Source organism: Dasypus novemcinctus, chromosome 2, assembly GCF_030445035.2.
Source record: "Dasypus novemcinctus isolate mDasNov1 chromosome 2, mDasNov1.1.hap2, whole genome shotgun sequence".
Taxonomy (NCBI): Eukaryota; Metazoa; Chordata; class Mammalia; order Cingulata; family Dasypodidae; genus Dasypus; species Dasypus novemcinctus.
Window position 1 is genome coordinate 150,993,473 of NC_080674.1, and position 18,629 is coordinate 151,012,101.

An 18,629-nucleotide genomic window follows, 5' to 3' on the forward strand; every position below is an offset into this window, starting at 1 on the left:
ATTGAACCTGCTTGGCACCTCTTATAAAGGGCAGGGCTTGTGCTTGACCGTTCAGCTAAGTTTCTATTTGGACCACAAGGGGGCACCCTCCACTCAGCCATGGGTACTACGAGGTGGTAAAGGTGCTAAAGAGGAAGGTTATGCCCTATTAGGTAATGGGGCAGGTGGGGGAGCAACTGTTACCTGTCTTCTGTAGAGTGACTGGTGGGCCTATCTGGACAGAACCTCAGTCCTGGACTCCAGGGGGGTTTCTCCAAGTGTGCTCTTCTGACCAGCAGCATCAGCAGTACCTGGGAATTTGTGAGAAAAGCAAATTCTTAGACCCTTCCCCAGACCTGCACAATCAGAAGCTCTGGAGGTGGGGCTCAGCCATCATGTTTTAACAGGGCCCCCCTCCCCAGGTGATTCAGATGCCTGCGCAAACTTGAGAACCTCTGCTTTCTGGCCAAGCGCATCTCCCTGATTGTTCTCCTGGAACGCAGAGCCTGGCTGGTGTCTGATTTCATCATGCTTCTGCCTGGAGATGAAATCTAAGCGCTCACCTTCTTGCTGTCCAACATCTTCTTCAGGTTCTTGGGAACATCTGAGGACACAGAGGTCAGTCATCCCGCATGGACCTGGGCCCAGTACCGGCCCAGGGTGTCTGCTCTCAGGGATATAAAGGATCACTGAGCTTCCAACCTACCGTGGAAGGTGTGATTGCCACAGAGAAGCAACCACCACGTTGGGCCCAGATGGGGCGTAAGCAGAACGGACGCTGGGAGCCGCGCAATGCTGGGAGCTCCCCTTCCCCTTCTTGCTCTTGCAGCCCCTCACACCACGCCCAGCTGCTGTCTCGGGCCCCCTCCCGTTCTCCTTCACTCTCAACTGCCCACCCTCGGTTTGCCCTAGTTTTCTCTTCCTTTTCCCCCTTCCCTCCCATGTATCTTGTCATTTCTCCATCCACCCCATTCTGATATTGCTTTGAATCTCAAAAGTCCAGGAATAGGTCCAGTAAAGACAGGGACTCCAGAGGGTAGAGGAAAAGAGATAAGCTGAGGGGACAAGGACAGATCTCTTTTTAGGTGAAGACTGAGGACGCCCACCCTGCAGTTAATAAACTGCCCTGGCCCCAGCGCATTGCAAGCCTGGGGGAGGGAGAGCACCCTGTGAGCTAGAGAATGTCAGAGACTCTCAGGAGGGCGATCGGACACAGCAAGGCCTTGGCAGGTGAGGGGGCTTCGAGTGAGCAGAGCAGGGTGAGATCCACCCCAGCCCCCGGGCAGGGAGGACCTGTCTGTGAGGGGAGAAGACAGCAGCCCGTTGGGGTGGAGGGTGTGATGGGAGATTGAGGGAAGTGAGGATGGATGGCCCCCTGCACCAGGGGGCAGTTAGTTTGAGCTCAGTGATGGAAGTACTGAGGAGATATAATAAGTTCTTTTTGTAATAAAGATTTATTTTTATTTATTTTTCTCCCTTTCCCCCCTCCCCCCCGCCCCCGCCCCCACCCCCGCCCCCGCCCTCGCCCCAGTTGTCTGTCCTCTGTGTCCATTTGCTGCATGTTCTTCTTTTTGTCTGCTTCTGTTGTTGTCAGTGGCTGTTTCTTTTTGTTGCGTCATCTTGCTGTGTCAGATCTCCGTGTGTACGGCGCCTTTCCTGGGCAGGCTACACTTTCTTTCGCGCTGGGCGGCTCTCCTTACAGGGCGCATTTCTTGCGTGTGGGGCTCCCCTACGCGGGGGGGCACCTCTGCGTGGCCCGGCACTCCTTGCGCACATCAGCACTGCACATGGGCCTGCTCCACACGGGTCAAGGAGGCCCAGGGTTTGAACCACAGACCTCCCATGTGGTAGGCGGACGCTCTATCCATTGGGCCAATAGGTTCCTGACCACAGGAAGGCTGTGTGTGAAAATAAGTTCTGTTGGTATGGGGAAGGCATCATCTATGCAGGGAGCACAAACGTGAACGCCTCGAAAACGCCTCGAGCATGGGGCACATAAGGGCGGAGCGGGAGGGCTGTGTGAGCTCCAGGCTGAAGCTGGCAGTCACGCCTCAAATCCCAACACTGACTGCCGCTGGGAGAGAGAAGCCCGCAGCTGCCTCATCTTCAGGGTGTTCAAGAGAAGTCAGACTCTGGATTTATTTTAAATTTGAAGTTTCTTAGTTTTAAAATATGACAGCTAAGTTTTGCTTGTTTGTTTTTTTTAAAGCTGTGGGCCTCTGGTTTGCAGCTTCTGGCCTACATTTTCTATTTGACCAAAGGGTTTGTACCATACTCACAAAATATTGTACCTAATGTTTCTTCTTAATTTTCTTCCTCACCCTTTTCTATCAGATCCACTTATGAAAAAAACATATATTTATTGAGCCCTAACAATGTATAATTTTAAACACTTTTCATGGAACATCTCCTTTAATCCTCACACAATCATGTAGGTTGGTTTCTCCAATTTTATAGATGAGAGAACTGAATCCAGAGAGGTCATAAACTGGCTTCTAATCACACAGGTAGTAACTGGGGGGCAGGGACACTCATACCCCTGGGGTAAAACTCCTCAAATCATGCATCAAACCTGTGTGGCCTATTCTTTCCTGTACACTTCTGTGACCATATTTCTTTGTATTTTTCTGTCTTCCAAGTAGGAGTGTTATTCATGAGGTTGTATTTACCTTTCTCATGCTAAAATATCAAGTTACTTTCTTTTTTGCCTTTGCCTTGATACATAAAGCATGTGAGTTCTGTTCTGGCCAGTGTAACAAACATTTATTAAGGGCATGATGTGCTATGCACAGGGCCTCAGGAGACTCTGTTTTAGTACAGGATGTGGACAACATAGGAGCTAAACATTCAACATATATGGGATATGAGGTTAAGATAGAGGCATCCTCATATGCAATGAGATCATGCAGTGGGGTTGTGACTCGGGGGAGCGGGTCTGGGGCAATCTCCTGGAAGAAATATCATGGGCTGAGGCTCCCGGAACTCTGAGGAGCACCAAGGCACCAGGGTCCAGCCATTGCGAGAGTCCCAAGACAGAAGGGTGCTGGGAAGATCAGGAGAGGGCGACAAGGGATGGCAGAGAGGGCATAGGTTCCACCTACCTGGGAGAGTTCATACAAAAGGAGGGGAAGGGGCTGCCCCCGAGGGGCTGGGGGTCAGGGCCTGAGAGACTTGAGCATGTTGATGGGCCCCATAGAGAGAAGGAAGGCTTGTTCCTTGAGGGAATGAATGAGATGAATCAATCCAAAGGCAGGGAATGGGCATGACAGCAGCTTAGCCGGGCACAGGAAAGGTGATACACGCCTGGCAGGCTGGTGTGCTGCTGCTACCACCCTCTGGGTGTGGGACCTCAGGCAGGCTGCTTTGCTCCTTTGATTCTCCAGTTTCCTCATCTAGAAAATAGAATTATGAAAGTATCTAACTCATACACTTTGGTCATCTTGAATAAGAAGCTGTCCATGCTGAGTCTAGCATTGTGCCTGGCCTAGAGTAATCACTTAGTCAATGTGAGTTGTTATTGTAGGAAGTTGGTAAGTGTTTGTTGAATGCATTAATGAAAAGGAAGGATGGCTTAGGTGATCCCAGCAGTGCCCACTGGAGTTGGGATGTCAGAACAGCAAGTGTAAGCCTAAGCCAGGCCCATGATGATTTCTACTTGTCTTTCAAGGCCTGGGAAACAAGGGTTAAATTAGTTTGAATGAGACTTTAGCTTTCACATAAACTCAAAAAAAAAAAAAAGCCAGTAGGTCCCATTGAGAGAGGCAGCCTGCCCAGACGGGCAAGTCTGACCACGGCCACCGCAGTTGAATCAGTCTTAATTTGTACTGAGGCTACTAATTTTCCCCAGAGGGCCTGTGGGTATTCAGGCGAATCTAGCATTCCTGCAGGTGACATCATTCCCTCCAGGTGCTGACAGCTCCGCTAACGGAACACACTCTCCCAGGCAGCTGCAGCCACCTGGCACAAGCCGACCACGCTGGCTCCCCAGTGATTGTCGGGTACAGCTGCCACCAGTGCCTGCGTGCTGCTGAACAGAGCAGGACAGGCTCCCAGCCAGTGGGAAGCCCAAGGGGCCACTTTCACCTTGGGAAGTCCCACCAAACCCAGGGGAAGAGAAAAGCTCTGTTGAATGATTGCAATCATGCTTGTCATTTCTGGAATCATTTTTGGTTAAGGGTCTCACATGCCGGGCCACATGTAAGTTTTTCTCCTAGAGTCCGTCCTGGGACATGGCACAAGCAGTGAGGCAACTGTGCATCTGGACTTTCAGGCTGTGATGAAAGCCCCTGGAGCAGGAGCCCTCAAAAATGAAAGTCTGGCATATTTTTCCTGAATGAAGTAACTTCTGTGTACTGGATTCATCGGCGGAGGGTGTCACACCCAGGGCTGGAAATTCATATTCAGTAGATGTGTGGCCAGACACAGACACCTGTTTTGTTAAGCAGCTCCTTAGGATTTATTTCTGACACTGTGGTATGAAGGCTGCCGCCGTCCAATTACCTGAGAGCACTCGGTAAAAATGCATGTTGTTTGGCCCCTCCCCAGACCCATGAAATCAGCAGCTTGGGGTGTGGATGGCTTCATTTAAACAGGTAATCTTAACGGTAGGTCCCTTAGCTTCCTGAACGTGTTAGAGCTTCAAAACTATTGCATATATTATTCTGATGCACCACAATGCTTGGAAATCACTGCTCAAGAATAGTTAAGCTGGAATTTCTGTCTTGCAGACCCTAGATTGTTTATCCTGACTCAATTAGACTCCCCTCAGCAACAGAGGAAAGTGTTGGCCAACAAAACACAAAGAAGCAAAGAAAGTACAAAAGTGATGCAATCGGAGGCCATGTTGAGTCTGAGGCCAAGAAATGGTGATGGAAAAGCACCAGGGCTCTTCACCTTGACAATGACAAAGCTTTGGGAGGGTGAAATGGAGCATATGAAATCCTTTGAAGACTGGCGATGCCCTTTTGGCAAAGGGACTAGTTTTCCTTATGTTCTCCCCCTGGTAGCGCCTGCTGCTGCTTCTGAGTTTGCTTGACTTTTTTTACCCTCCCTGGCTGTCTAGGGGCCAGCAACTGGGTGAGCAGAGAGATTGGAAACTGGATCCCAAAGACAAGGCCCTGGAGCCCCGGCCTCCTCCCTCCTGGTCCGATCTCGGGGGAACAGCGGGGCACAGTCCGCCTCTCGGCGCCTTGTTTCAGGCCAGGCTTTGCTGCCAGCCCCACTGAGCCATCCTCCTCTGCGTCCCCTCTCCAGACGGTTAGTGCAAGCAGGGCGAGTCCGCGAGCCAGTGCGGAGCCGTTCTCTAGGAACCATCCGGCCAGACAATGACCACTCTGTTCCCGTGCCTTCTGGAGCCCACGCAGTTAAACCAGAAACTGCCCTTGTGCCCTTTGGGGCAGGCAAATTTCAAAGCTCTCCTTTCAACTTTGGCCTGACATCTCATAGGCTGAGAAAAATGCACTTTCCTGCCCCAAAGTGCAGTTTTTCCATACTCTTTCACCATGAGACCTTCGGGGACGTATCTTTTTTATCACTGCAGCTGAGCCCTGGAAGAATGGCTAGATCTTCAGAAGAGTTCCCCCAGGGACTCCTGAAACAAGAAGGACTTCTGTGCATCTGAGATATGGACTGGGAACTTGCAAGCTGTGCCGTTCTCCCACCCTAACGACCGCCAGCCATCAGCCAGGTCATCCCAGACAGCCAGAGACTGGAGACATTTGGAAAATTTGTTTTTAAATTGATTTCATTATTCTCCACATCCTATCAAAAATTAAGACAGCTTCCAAAAATGTATTCAGGATATTGCAATGAGGAGTAGAAGCAAAGGGAAAATAAAGGAAGGGAAAAAACAAAACCAGGTTGAGATTTACGCATAAAATACCCTGTACGCTTATTAGAGACAGCCACAGATTTGGTGCTGAGCTTTTTAGCAAGGAAAGAAGTGATGCGTCTTATAGGAAACCTAAGAGATCCCAATTCCTTTGCCATTTCTTTTAATTATTTATTTTTAATTCTCTTTACTGAACATCTGCTATGTGCTAGTTACTGTTCTAAACACTAGGGATTCAGTCATGAACAAAATTATGTCCTCATGGAGCTTACATTCCAGTTGGGGGAGACAAACAGTTTACAAATAAACAATGAAAATATAATATACTGTGTGCCATGTAATGGTAAGTGCTAAAAGAAAAATGAAGCAGTAAACAGGGATAGAACAGGAATAGTGCCTTATCAGGGGCTCAGCACTGTTTTCTTTTTGATTTGTTTTTATATGAAGGCTGTTCTTATTCACATGGCAAAAACAATCATAAGAACATACCGAGATAATCATTACTGTACTATTACAATAATAGTTTATTGGCTAAATTGATAAATACTAATTGATATGTATATTTTACTCCTTATGTAATATGTCTTTGTTCTTTATCTGGTTCTATATATTTTTCAGCACTGTCTTTTGTTTTCAGGTTGGCATTCAAAGGTAGCAGTATCTAGATCAGCCACGGTAAGTAGGAGTTTGTGCCTGTCATGCTGGCTAACAGGAACTGGCTGAGTCATTTTGCTTACTTGGTTGTTCAGTGCCTCTTCCATGGTGGAAGCTTTCTGGTGGGTATTAATATGTGGTACACTTTGTGTCTACTTCCATATGTCCATCCACCTGGCTTTACCCCAGACCTCCTTGTCTCTAATCCTCCAGGAACCTGATCAGACCACCAGGCCATTTGATATTGCCCATCAATCTCTATATATTCTCACCTCAGTTCACTTTTCCTTTCACACAAAATGAATGATGCACTACTTGCAGTTCTACCCACTGGGCAGATTTCCCCTTTCAACCCACTGTTTTGCAAGGCTATCCCTTAGGCTGGCTATACTGTGTCCACAGTCCACTTTGGGCTTGTACCTGGGTACCAGGTTAACCCACCCATATTTCAAGCTAGGGCTGCATTATGATTCTATACCAGGGCTTGCAGCAATTTCTCTTTTACTTCAGAGGGCATGTTCTGGCACACTCCTGACCATTCGATGCCTAACACCTTCTTCGAAGTGGCAGGTCCCTGAATCTTCACAACATGTATCCCCACCCTGTGGAATACACTTATGTCACCAAAGCTTCCAGTGGTTTAGCCACCTCTTGCTCATCCTTTAGAATCAGCATGATGCTGTCGATACAATGGCTCAGGGTGATATTCCTTGGGATGTCTGGACAGTCCACCAGACTACTTTATGACAGGTGGGAGAGTTATAATAGTACAGAGGCAAAACTGTAAATATTGTCTGTTCTCTGTCAATGCAAATGTTTTTCCAATCAGAACAGAAAATAATGCATCCACCAAACCAATGCTCATGTACCATGTACTTAGGCCTAATCAATCTAGCAAAAATACCACAGCCAGCACAGAGCTGCACTCTGGATTACTACTTGGTTGAGCTTGTGACAGTCTACTGTCATTCTGCAGGATCCATCTGGTCTCTGCAGGGCCTTCCTGACAAATTAAATGGAGACAGGAGAGGGACTACCAGTCCTTCATTCCTTAGGTTTTTAACATGAGTACTAATATTCTCTATCCCTCTAAGATGCAATATTATTTTTTATCTCAGAATGGTGGAAGGGCAGCTTCAGAGGTTTCCATTGGACCTTTTCTGATAGGATAGCTCTTACCCCATTGGCCAAGGACCCAACGTGGGTGTTAAACCAACTACTGGTCTGTCAATCCAAAGTTTACACTCAGGGCCTGGGGAAATGATCGTTAGGTGATGGATCCACACACATGGTGGACTTACCATGAACCAAACTTCAGCCATGATTCCATTTATTAGCTGGTCCCTACAAGCCCCAAATCTAATGGGGAAATTGGGTCTCTTAGAATCAGTGCCACCCAGTATTCCCTGTGCTAGTTCAGGTTCTCTGAGATGTAGATGCCAAGATGTGATGAAGTGCAAGACATTGACTTGTTGAAATGGAAGGAAGGGGAATTAGGCAGGGAAAGTCTTCAGGCTGGGATACAGGTCTGACATTGGTTTATGGAGGTTGGAAGGAATGGGAATTGGTTAGACAGTCTCAAACCATAGCACAGTTTTAAGAAAGTTTTGGCCATGCATCCTCAAGCTAGAGTTAGAGGAGTCCTGTACCAGTGTTCCATGGGGACCAGCCCAGAAAGCATAGCCTTGGAGTAAATAGCAAATGCTGAGAGGGTCCAGAGGAGCAGTAAGTGGGCCTGTCAGTCAAGTCCATGCACCACCACCCCCACCCCCTTCCCTGCTGCAGCTCCTGGCAGCAGGAGATCTGAGCAGTATTTTTTGGCTCTACTCACCTGCCCTTATTACAGATGACACCAACCTCCCTGCCAACTGAGCTCCCATAAGAATATGCAAATATTCTGATCACCCAGTGCCTGAATCCCCTCTGCCCCAGAAGCTCAGTCAAAGGCTCCTCATCACCCCTCCCACTCTCCACACTGGCCCTGGGAACATGCCTGGTCTCAGGAACGAAAAGGACCTGAAACCGAGGAGAGGCGGGTAGAGAGAGTGCGTGGGCGTGGGACCCTTGGTGAGTCCATGTAGGATTCCTTGGGCAGGCTTGAGAACCTGGGGCACTAAAGCTCCCTCCACAGCCAAATGGCCCCAATGAGATCCCAGATATGCTCCTGCCCTGCCCTTGTGGCCTGCACTTCCACAGGTGGAGACCTTTTCCAGGCTCTTCTTGGCTATCCCCATCCTGCCCCCACCCATCAAGAAAGCAATGACCAAATCACAAATTCTTCCAAATGAACTCATTTTCCTCATCCTTTCCTCAGTCCCAGGAACCACCTGAGCAGTAGAAATATGCTGGGGATGTAAAAAGCAGCTATAAAAAGGGAAAGGGGGTAAGCAGGCGTGGTTAGGGTGCGCAGTTGGGGTTATCTGAGGCAAATGATATATTTCAAGGGAGATTGCTCTTTCCTGCTAGGAGGGGGAAATCAGTTGCAAATATTTCTTTCCACTTTCCCCAGCTCTTTCTAGAGATCATTGTGTCTTTCAGTCAATAAAACAACTTTTAATGTCATGGACATGGATAGGCCAGGAAAGGGGTAAAATCAGGTCATGTACTTGCTCCTTCGGGTGCCTCTAGCAGGTGCTGGTGGATAATGGAGGATGTCAGAGCCCGCTTATTCTATCTAAACACTTCCTTGCTGTAGTCTTTACATGGTGAAAGGATGCTGGCCCAAAACTCTGGGGGAAAGCAATATCCCCTTCTCTGGCCCAGCAGCTTTGCAGGACAGAATGCCTTGTCCAGCCTGCAGAGGAGCCTGCTGCCATTGTTCTCTTCCACGGACCAGCAGGCATCACTCGTTTTGTTTCCAGCAGAGGACAAAGCGCTGATGCTGAAAGACCTGGTCTGGGAACTGGCTTTTGACCAGGGCTTCTTCACAAACCTGCCAGCTGCGGGGGCTAAGGGCAGGCGGGAGGGGCTTCGGGAGATCCACCTCCAAAATGGAGCGTCTGCTGCGTGGTTGCCAGCCCCTGTCTCTGCCCTTACCCCCCATGGACCTTGAGCTGGTTGTCTCAGCTTCTAAATCTCTTAAATGGAGACAGATGATAATAACACCTCCCTTACAGCATTGTTCCAAGATTTGGAGGAAGTAATGTGTGAACAGTGCCTTGGCCACGGCCTGGCACCAAAAGGTCCTCATTAAGGAAAGCTGATTGTGTTAGTCAGCCAGAGGGGTGCTGATGCAAAGTACCAGAAATCTGTTGGTTTCCATAAAGATTTTTTATTTGGTGTAAAAGCTTATAGTTACAAGGCCTAAAGAGTCCAACTCAAGTACGTAAGTGGTACTTTCTTACCAAAGTCTGTTGCTGGGTGTTGAAGGAAGGTGGTTACCAGTCTCTGTGAGGGTTCAGCCTTCCTCTTCCTCTTAAGGTTCTGTTGGCCCAGCTTCTTCTGACCTCAGCTGTAGGCGGGCGTAGGGTGTGTTTCTTTCCAGGCTTCACTTGTAGGCTGGCATAGGGTGTGTTTCTTTTCAGGCCAATGGCTCATCTCTCTTCCCAGGGCCACAGGAGCAAAGTTCTCTCCTCTTCTACATTTATGGAGCTCTCTTTCTTCCTGTGCCTCACTCACACAGTGAGTGAGTGTCTGTTTCTGTCAGTCCACAAAGGGAGTGGGGACTTAAACTGAGTTACACCCTACTGACATGGTCGAGTCAAAGCCCTAATCTTGAGGGAAGCGGATGTGGCTCAACTGATAGAGTGTCCACCAACCATATGGGAGGTCCAGGGTTCGATCCTCAGGGCCTCCTGACCCATGTGCTGAGCTGGCCCACGTGCAGAGCTGCTGCCCACAAGGAGTGTTGTGCCATGTAGGGGCGCCCCCACGTAGAAGTGCCCCTTGCACAAGGAACGTGCCCTGCAAGGATTGCCGCCTCACATGAGAAAAGCGCAGCTGCCCAGGAGTGGCACTGCATACAGGGAGAGCTGATGCAGCAAGATGATGCAACAACAAAAAAGAGATGCAGTTTCCCAGTGCTACCTATGGTGCAAGTGGACACAGAAGAACACACAGCGAGTGGACACAGCAGACCATGGAGATGGGGGGGAGAAATAAATAAAATAAATCTTTGAAAAAAAAAAAAAGCCCTAATCTTGACATAATTTAATCAAAGACATCCCAGCTGAATCTAATATAATCGAAGGGGTTCAGGCCCAGAGGAACCAACCAGTTTACAAACACAATCAATATCTTTTTTGGAATTCATAAATAGTATCAAACTGCTACCCTGATGTAAGCCTGGTGTTTTTGTGGTGGCTATCAGAGCAGCAGGTATTTGGCTTCCCAGATGTGTCTGAGAATGACATTGCTTCATTACTTTTTTTTTTTTTTTGAGGTCAGAGCATTTTGAACCTGGGACCTCTTATGTGGGAAGTCAGCACTCAACCATGAGCCACATCGGCTCCCGTAAGTTGTTTTTTTTCGTTTGTTTGCTAGTTGTTTGTTTTTTTGTTTTGTTTTTTAGGAAATACCTGGGACTGAACCCAGGACCTTAGAGCCATATCCGCTCCCCACTTCATTACTTTAAAAAAAAGCAAATTAAGTCCAGCTTCATCAGGCTTTCAGGAAGCTCCATCTCTGTTATTATTCCAGCTTCTCCATGCCCTGGACTTCCTGTGGTACTTAGACATTGAGAGGACTCCTGTAGCTGATGCTGGGGACTAACGAAGGGGACTTGTCCAGGCTCACAGGGTCACTTGACGCTGGCAGCTAGGCGCCTCCTAGGATGCAGGACCCCTCGACCGAGCTCCTAGGCTTGAGCCTGACCCCCAAAGCTCAGTGTGAAGCTTCCCCCCTTCTTCCATCCTGTAACTCCCCAGGTCCAACGTGACCCCAGCGGTCTGTCAGGAACTGGCTCCAGGGCTCCATCTCTCTGACTTGCAGATCTGCTGGAGGAAATCCTGGTCCTCCTCCTCTCCATCCAAGTGCAGCCTGTCTCTCTCTGCTTCTCTGGGCCCTCTAGCTTTCTGCTCCTCCTCTTGTTGAGGTTTTCTGCAAAAGAGAGCAGGACAGGCTTGTTTCAGACAACTTCTGCATTACAAACTCCCCCAAAAGCAGAAAGGAGAGGAAAAAGAAAATAGTGAAGGAATAAAATAGACATTTATTTATTTGTTTATTTAACAAATCTCCTCAGGGCAATTCCTGTGTGCCAAGACACCATTCTGGTCCCAGAGATTTATCAGTGAACAGAACAGATAAGGTCACTCTCTCAAGAGACTCATATCTTAGTGGGTACAACAGAGATAAGTGAATAAACAAATATGTGGGAAGCGGACTTGGCCCAGTGGTTGGGGCATCCGCTGCCACATGGGAGGTCCGCGGTTCAGACCCCGGGCCTCCTTGACCCACGTGGAGCTGGCCCATGTGCAGTACTGATGCACGCAGGGAGTGCCCTGCCATGCGGGGGTGTCCCCGCGTAGGGGAGCCCCACGTGCAAAGAGTGCGCCCCATAAGGACAACCCCCCAGCACGAAAGAAAGTGCAGCCTGCCCAGGAATGATGCTGCACACACGGAGAGCTGACATAACAAGATGACGCAACAAAAAGAAACACAGATTCTCGTGCCACTGACAACAACAGAAGCGGACAAAGAAGAACACGCAGTAAACAGGGAGCAGATGGCTGGGGCGGGGGGGGGAGGGGAAATGAATGAATAAATAAATGTTTAAAAAAACAAAAAAAACCCAAAAAAACAAATACATAAGGGATTTTGTGCCGTGAAGAAAATAAAACAGAATAATAGAAAAGAGAATGGGTGGGGGGAGCTAACATTGGTTTGAGTGGCTGAGAAGGGCCTTTTCAAGGAGGTGAAGCTGAACATTAACTGCAATGCCAGGAAGCCAGCCTTGCAACGATCTGGGGCAGGGATGTCTGGGCAGAAGGCAGCAGCCCTACAGGATGGCCCGAAGCGGAACGGCCAAGGCCTGTTCTGAAACCATAACCCAGATGGCAGTGCAAGATGGGGCTGGAGAAATGGGAGAAGCTAGATCACGACCTTGGATTTAGGGGGTTTGAATTTAAGTCTACTGGGAAACCCTTAGAGAACAATTAAAGCAGAGTGGTAACATCATCCCATTCATGTGTATTTTTTAAGATAACCTGGCTGCTGGTTAGAGACTAGTTTCCTCAGGGGCAAGAATGGACGCAGGAGACCATTTGAGAAGCTATCACTGTGTTTTAGGGGAACCCGTGGCAGCCTGAACTGTAGTGAGAGAATGCCACTGTTCTGCCACAGGATTATTGAGCTACTAGATTACAGGGAAAGAAATATGGTCTCCTTTCCCACTTCCAGAATGCATTTTTATCTTATTCTTTCATGTTTCCCTTTTTATTTAGGAATAAACAAACACAGTTTCCTATTAAATTATTTTAGGTCATTATGACTGTCACAATCAAATTAATTTGTGTTTATGAATGGAAATGTGTTCTTATAATGGACTGCAGTTTTCCTTGGTGCTTTATCTTTTCTCATCTTCAATTCCTATGCAGTGTTTCAGAACTTTACCATTACCTGATTCATGCTTTCCCCTTCTCTCTCTCTCTCTCTCTCTCTCTCTCTCTCTCTCTCTCTCTCTCTCTCTCTCTCTCTCTCTCTCTCTCTATTTAGGTACTGAGGGCCGGGAATTGAACCTGGAACCTCATTTGCAGGAACCTGGAGCTTAACCACTGAGCTACATAGGCTCCCATAAGTTGGTTTTTTCATTTGTTTGTTTGTTTTTGTTTGTTTTTAGGAGGCACGGGGAACAGAACCTGGGACCTCCCTTGTGGGAAGCAGGTGTTCAACTGCTTGAGCCACATCCACTCCCCTCTTTACTTTTATCATCTTGTGAGGGTTGGATCCTGTTCCCATGCCTCTTTATGCCCTTTGCCATTCTGTAGCAAGGAAGAGGAAAAAGGCTAAGCATTGCTACCCTAGAATTCATAGACAGTCATCATCACCCATTTCTTCAGTATTTACTCTGTGTCAGGCAGTAAATTAAAATTTGTCCCATTTAATTATGGCAATCCTCTGAAGTAGGCACTTTCCATTGTCCCCATTTTACAGAAGAAGGAAAGCTCCTAGACACCAAGCAGATTTCCCTAGGTTTCATGGCTGGAGTGAGTAGCAGAGCCAGCATTCAGACCCAGAGCTGTCTGAGTCCTAGGCCTGTGCTTTCTTGACCCCTCACCCCTTATACCCCTGTGGCAGGTTTTTTCCAGGCTTGGCAATCCCAGTTTGCAAACAGGGATTTGCAAACATAGATTACAGTTGTATTCTCTGCAGCTAAGAGAAATAAATAGCATGCAAATTCAAGTTGAAATGAAATAAGCACCTGATTGTTTTCTGAACCAGCCTTCAGGCATTTTCTGTATGCTCCTTGGGTAAGGGTGGGCCGTGATTGAATGTGATGTTGCTGTCAGTGTGGATTTGTGCTCACATGTGTGTGATGGTCTCTGGAGGATGCTCGACGCTCGGTGAAATGCAGCCCAGCAATGGCTCTTGCCCACTGAACCTCCACTGTAAGAACATAAAGCTGGTGCAGCTGCTAAGCCAGTCCTAGCCTAATGACTTTCTTCATTTTCGTGACCAGCCATTGTTAATGACATTAGGCCTCATGCACACACACTAAATAGAATTAGATGTGCTGGAAAATGTGACTTCTGCATAGGAAGTTGAAAATCCCAAAATTGCCATCTGGATTTTATGTTTTCTTACATCATAATGCAGCCTCTCAAGACAGCACATTTGGGGGACAGCTTGGCAGCATTCATCTGCAGCTTGCTTCCTCTCCATCCTTCCTGCTCCCAGCTGCTGAGTCCAACTCTATAGCTTGAATGGAGTAGGAGGTGGGTCATGGATGAAGACTCGAAGGCTGTGCTTTCCTTACTGTGTGACCATGACCTCTGACAGGCCAGGACATGTCTTCTGGTCTTTGCTCTTGTTGCCCCAAAGGCTTTTCTCCCTTCCTTGAAAGCTTAATGAAACCATCTTCTAACAGAGTCTGGCACTCATTCTCTGTCTGGACAGCCCTTTAGCTGTTTCACGTATTTTTATGAAGTTTGCTGTAGCTTCCCCAAGGAAGGCAAGTATGACAACGGTAAGCCTAAGATCTCACTAAATGCAAGTCATTACTGCTACTGCGAGTAAAATCCTTGTACTACCACTAGTAGTAAAATAAGTTTGCCCATCTAAAAATTTCTCCCATGTTGCTTGTAAAATAGGACATTGATGTCTGATTGCTTTCACCTCCCCAATCCCTTACCAGTTCCTCTGCACTTCCCAAATGACATGCTCAGATCCTTGTTTCCGGATTTGCTTCTGGGGGATCCCAAACTAAGTCAGGATCTGTTGGCAAATCAGGGGATGATGGTCATTTTTACACTCACCAGTAGAGGTTTGCGTGATGTGGGCTTTACACAAGGGGTGCTGCATATGCAAACTTATCAAATGATGCTTGGAAACAAGTGCAACCACACTTGGACAGTTTATCCAGGTAACATTTTCCCACTGAAGAGACAATCTGGAACATTTTCCAGGAAAAAAAAAAACCTTTTTTCTGAACTAAGGGTCTAAACAGCTTTCAGTTACAATAATTTTATCTAACACATGCACCATGAGACAAAAGTTTTATTTGGATAATGTCCTCCAGTGGAGGACAATAAATATGTTTAAAGCCTGGGAGTTAATAAGCAGAAAAGTTGGTTATAAAAGCAAATAACTACTTTAAGAGAATATTTGAAGGGCATGTTCCCAAGTATTGCTATCACCACAATAATGATTTTGGTTACTAACTAGTTCCAAAAGCTTCATGATTTCATCATTTGTGCCCTCATCTAATTGGACCCTCAGTAAAAAAGTTTTGCCATTATCTCCTGCAAACACTCAGTACAGTGAATGAAAAATCAACAAAAACAACTTAGGTTAAAAGATTAGGTTCTATACTCTTCTTTGTTGATCTACTTATTTTCTCCTTTGTCCCTTCAGGGATTTCAGCATTAGTGTGGTCTCTCTTAAGGACTTCTGCTTGCTTACTTGAATTCGCACTTTTTTGTCTCTCCAGCAATAGATAGGACTAGTTACCAATGGATTTCACTGGTAACCACAAAAATCTAGTTGTTGAGCTTTGTAGGTGCTGGGAATATAGCAGCTAGCGAGGGAGACCAAGTCCCAGGCTTCCTGGATCTTATAGACTAGTGAGAAATTGAAGCAATTAATCAAACAAAAAATTATAAAGTATATGTTCTATGAAAGAAGAGGACAGTATGCTTTGACAGGGAAAAAAAAGTTCTTGTTTATTTGGGTGAGAAGTTATCTTCTGGAGGTTATGTTCAACTGAGAATATCAGAAGTCTGATAAACAGTAGCTTAAACCCATTAAGGGTTTGTTTCTCCCCCTTAGGAGGCAAGAAATCTGGAGGTAAACAGACCAGGGTTGGTATGGCAGCTCCACAATGTCATTAAGGCTCTAGGTTCCTTCCAGCTTTCTGATTTGCCATCATCAGCATATGGAACTTGACCTCTTCTCTACAGTAAGGCCACTGGAGCTCCATCCATCATGATGGAGGTTCAGGCAGAGGCAAGGAAGAAGGGCTGAGTGCAAAAAGGACAAATATTCCTGTTGAATTGACCTCATTTTCAGGGAAATTTTCCAAAACTACAATCTAACAACTTCTGCTTCCATTTCATTGGCCTTAACTGTGTCACTTGGTCACCCTCAGTTACAAGGGAGGCTTGAAAATGTAGTGTTTCACTGGGAACAATCTGCCACAACAAAATCAGAGTACCCTTGGCAAGAAAGAAGGGGAGAATGGATTCTGAATAGGCAACTAGCAATCTCTGCTTTAGGGTGAGGATCAGAGAAAGCTCCTTTGAGGAAGTTTATCTAAGCTAAAACCTAAAAATGAAGAGGAATTAACCATGCTAAGAGAAGTGGGAGAGAGATTTCAGGAAGAGGGAACAACAGTATATGAAGCTCTGAGGTGAAACAAGCTTAGCTTTGTCACAGTTTGAAAGAAGCCCGGTGAGGTGGAGCATTCCATTATGAGGAAGGTGAGAATACTCAGCCTTTTCCTGGCTTCCCATTGGTAGGCATGAGGACTGCTGTCAATAATAAGAGAATTCAGAGTTGTAATGTTAAATGACCATTCCCAGAAAGAGAATATTGTAGATCATCATTCTTCCATGACTCATCCCTTCCCAAATATCTTCAATTTTGAGCACTTAGTACTTTTTCCACTGGAAGTATGAAATGGTGGTCCCTCTTCCTGCCAAATTCCTCGTCAGCTTTGTTCTGGATGTTGGAAAAAAGAAATCCTGTTTCCTGTCATTTGTTTCCTGGCTGTAGCTTCTGGTTCCACCTCCTTCTTGGTCTCCCCTTGGTTTATTTCCACCTGAGGCCCCAAAGTCTCTAACAAGCCCATAGATCACTTTTCTCTTTCACAATTACTAATTAGTCACACAGAATTATCAAAGAGGAAAATAACTCCTCCCTCCTGCATTTTTTTTTCTTCCCTTGGATCACTTTGTTTTGTTTGGGTTTTTTCTTAGGTTAATTTCCCAGGCTCTTCTCTACGAAGGCAGGAAGAAACTAAGCAGGTGTTGAGGGCCTGGTTCTCCTGGGAAACATACTGGAGCCATGTCAGTGCCAGAACCAGAAGTGATGTAATCAGGTCATTGGCAACAAAACGAAGACAAGGAAAGCTCTAGGGTTTTATATCTTGGGTGTGGGGACTGAGATATAACACTTTTGCCAGGAGGGAGAATAAAGTGTGTCTCATCTAAGAGAAGAGCTTCTTAATTTGCTTAGCTTTTCCCACTTACAGCCAACTGACCTGAGGCAAGTTACTTGACCCCTCTAATTTTTTATTTTCCTCATCAGTAAAATGGCAAGATAATAGTTCCTACCTAATCAAGTTGTAACCATGTGTGTAAAGTGCTAATCACAGTGCCACAGAGTAAGCACTCAACAAATGACCATTATGATTATCACTACTAGGGTTTAGTTCATGTGTGTGTGTGTGTTTTAATTGAAGCCATGAATAATATTTCCCATTCCAGGTAATGAGAAGAAAACATTTGGAAGGGCACCAATTCCTTCATGGAGAGGCTGGTTCTTAAGAATGGAGCGCTAGAGTAAGGTTGGCATCAACCCTGAGCCCTTCCTCCTGGGTGACTTGAAGGCAGATAACAGACTCCCTAGTATGAGGACTACTTGGGATGGATGACTTAGCCCGAGATGTTCTCCATTTGTGCTCAGCCCCACATATCCAACTCACCTTCTGGGAAGCTCCTGATGATGGAGAGGGGGAGAGCCTGCTTGGATTCCCTCCAGGGGAAGAACAGATTTGTCTATTGATAGTTGAGGGTAATTCCAACTGGGAGTTCAGATTTAGGAAGCCTGTTTCTCACTCCTAGGATAGGATACAGGAGATATCACTTTTAATATTTCTGCCTGCCTTATAAAGCTATTGTGATGTTGGCCCTAACTCAGAGCTTCATGTCTTCTATCCCACTAATAACTAGCTTCTGAAAGGTGAGAGGGTTTAGGTATGGCACAATGAATTACAAAGATATCTGTCCCTTACAGGGACTGGGACAGGATACCCGCAATAAACAGCCTTTTGAAAGAGAAGGAATGGAGACACACAGCAATCACTGGTCCACAACAATTCTAAGATGTCATTGAGGAAACGTTATAGGTCCCCGTGAGCCAGGGTAGGGGTTGTTCCTTGCCTGGGCCCTGATTCCATTTGGGTAAGCAGCTCCTTTGTCCATTGTTTTCTGACTATGCTTTGGTTATTCTCTTTGGCCACTTCCAACATGCACTTTAGGGAATGTGCCCTTTTTGAGAACAGAGCAGCTTTCTCAGCTCACTATTTTTAAATATTGATATGTAATTCACATACTATAAAATTCACCCATTTAAAATGTACTATCAAATGGTTGTTAGTATATTCACAATTTTGTGCAACTGTCACTGCTATCTGACTCCAGAACATTTTCATCACCTCAAAGAGAAACCCCAAACACATTAGCAGTCCCTCCCCATGCCATCCCCTCCCCAGTTGCTAGGAAACACTAATCAAATTTATGACTCTGTGGACTTGACTATTCTGGACATTTCCTATAAATGGAATCATACA

General features: G+C 46.5%; 1 protein-coding gene across 4 annotated transcripts in view; it reads left to right on the forward strand.

The window, feature by feature from the left end:
- The window catches only part of ARHGAP26 (Rho GTPase activating protein 26), a 1,052,546-nt gene that overhangs the window by 522,593 nt on the left and 511,324 nt on the right, over positions 1–18,629 (forward strand). For all 4 annotated transcript variants that reach the window (XM_071210383.1, XM_071210390.1, XM_071210397.1 and 1 more), the window contains one exon: positions 6,447–6,484. The gene's annotated coding sequence lies outside the window, so the exon portion shown is untranslated. The remainder of the gene's footprint in view (positions 1–6,446; positions 6,485–18,629) is intronic.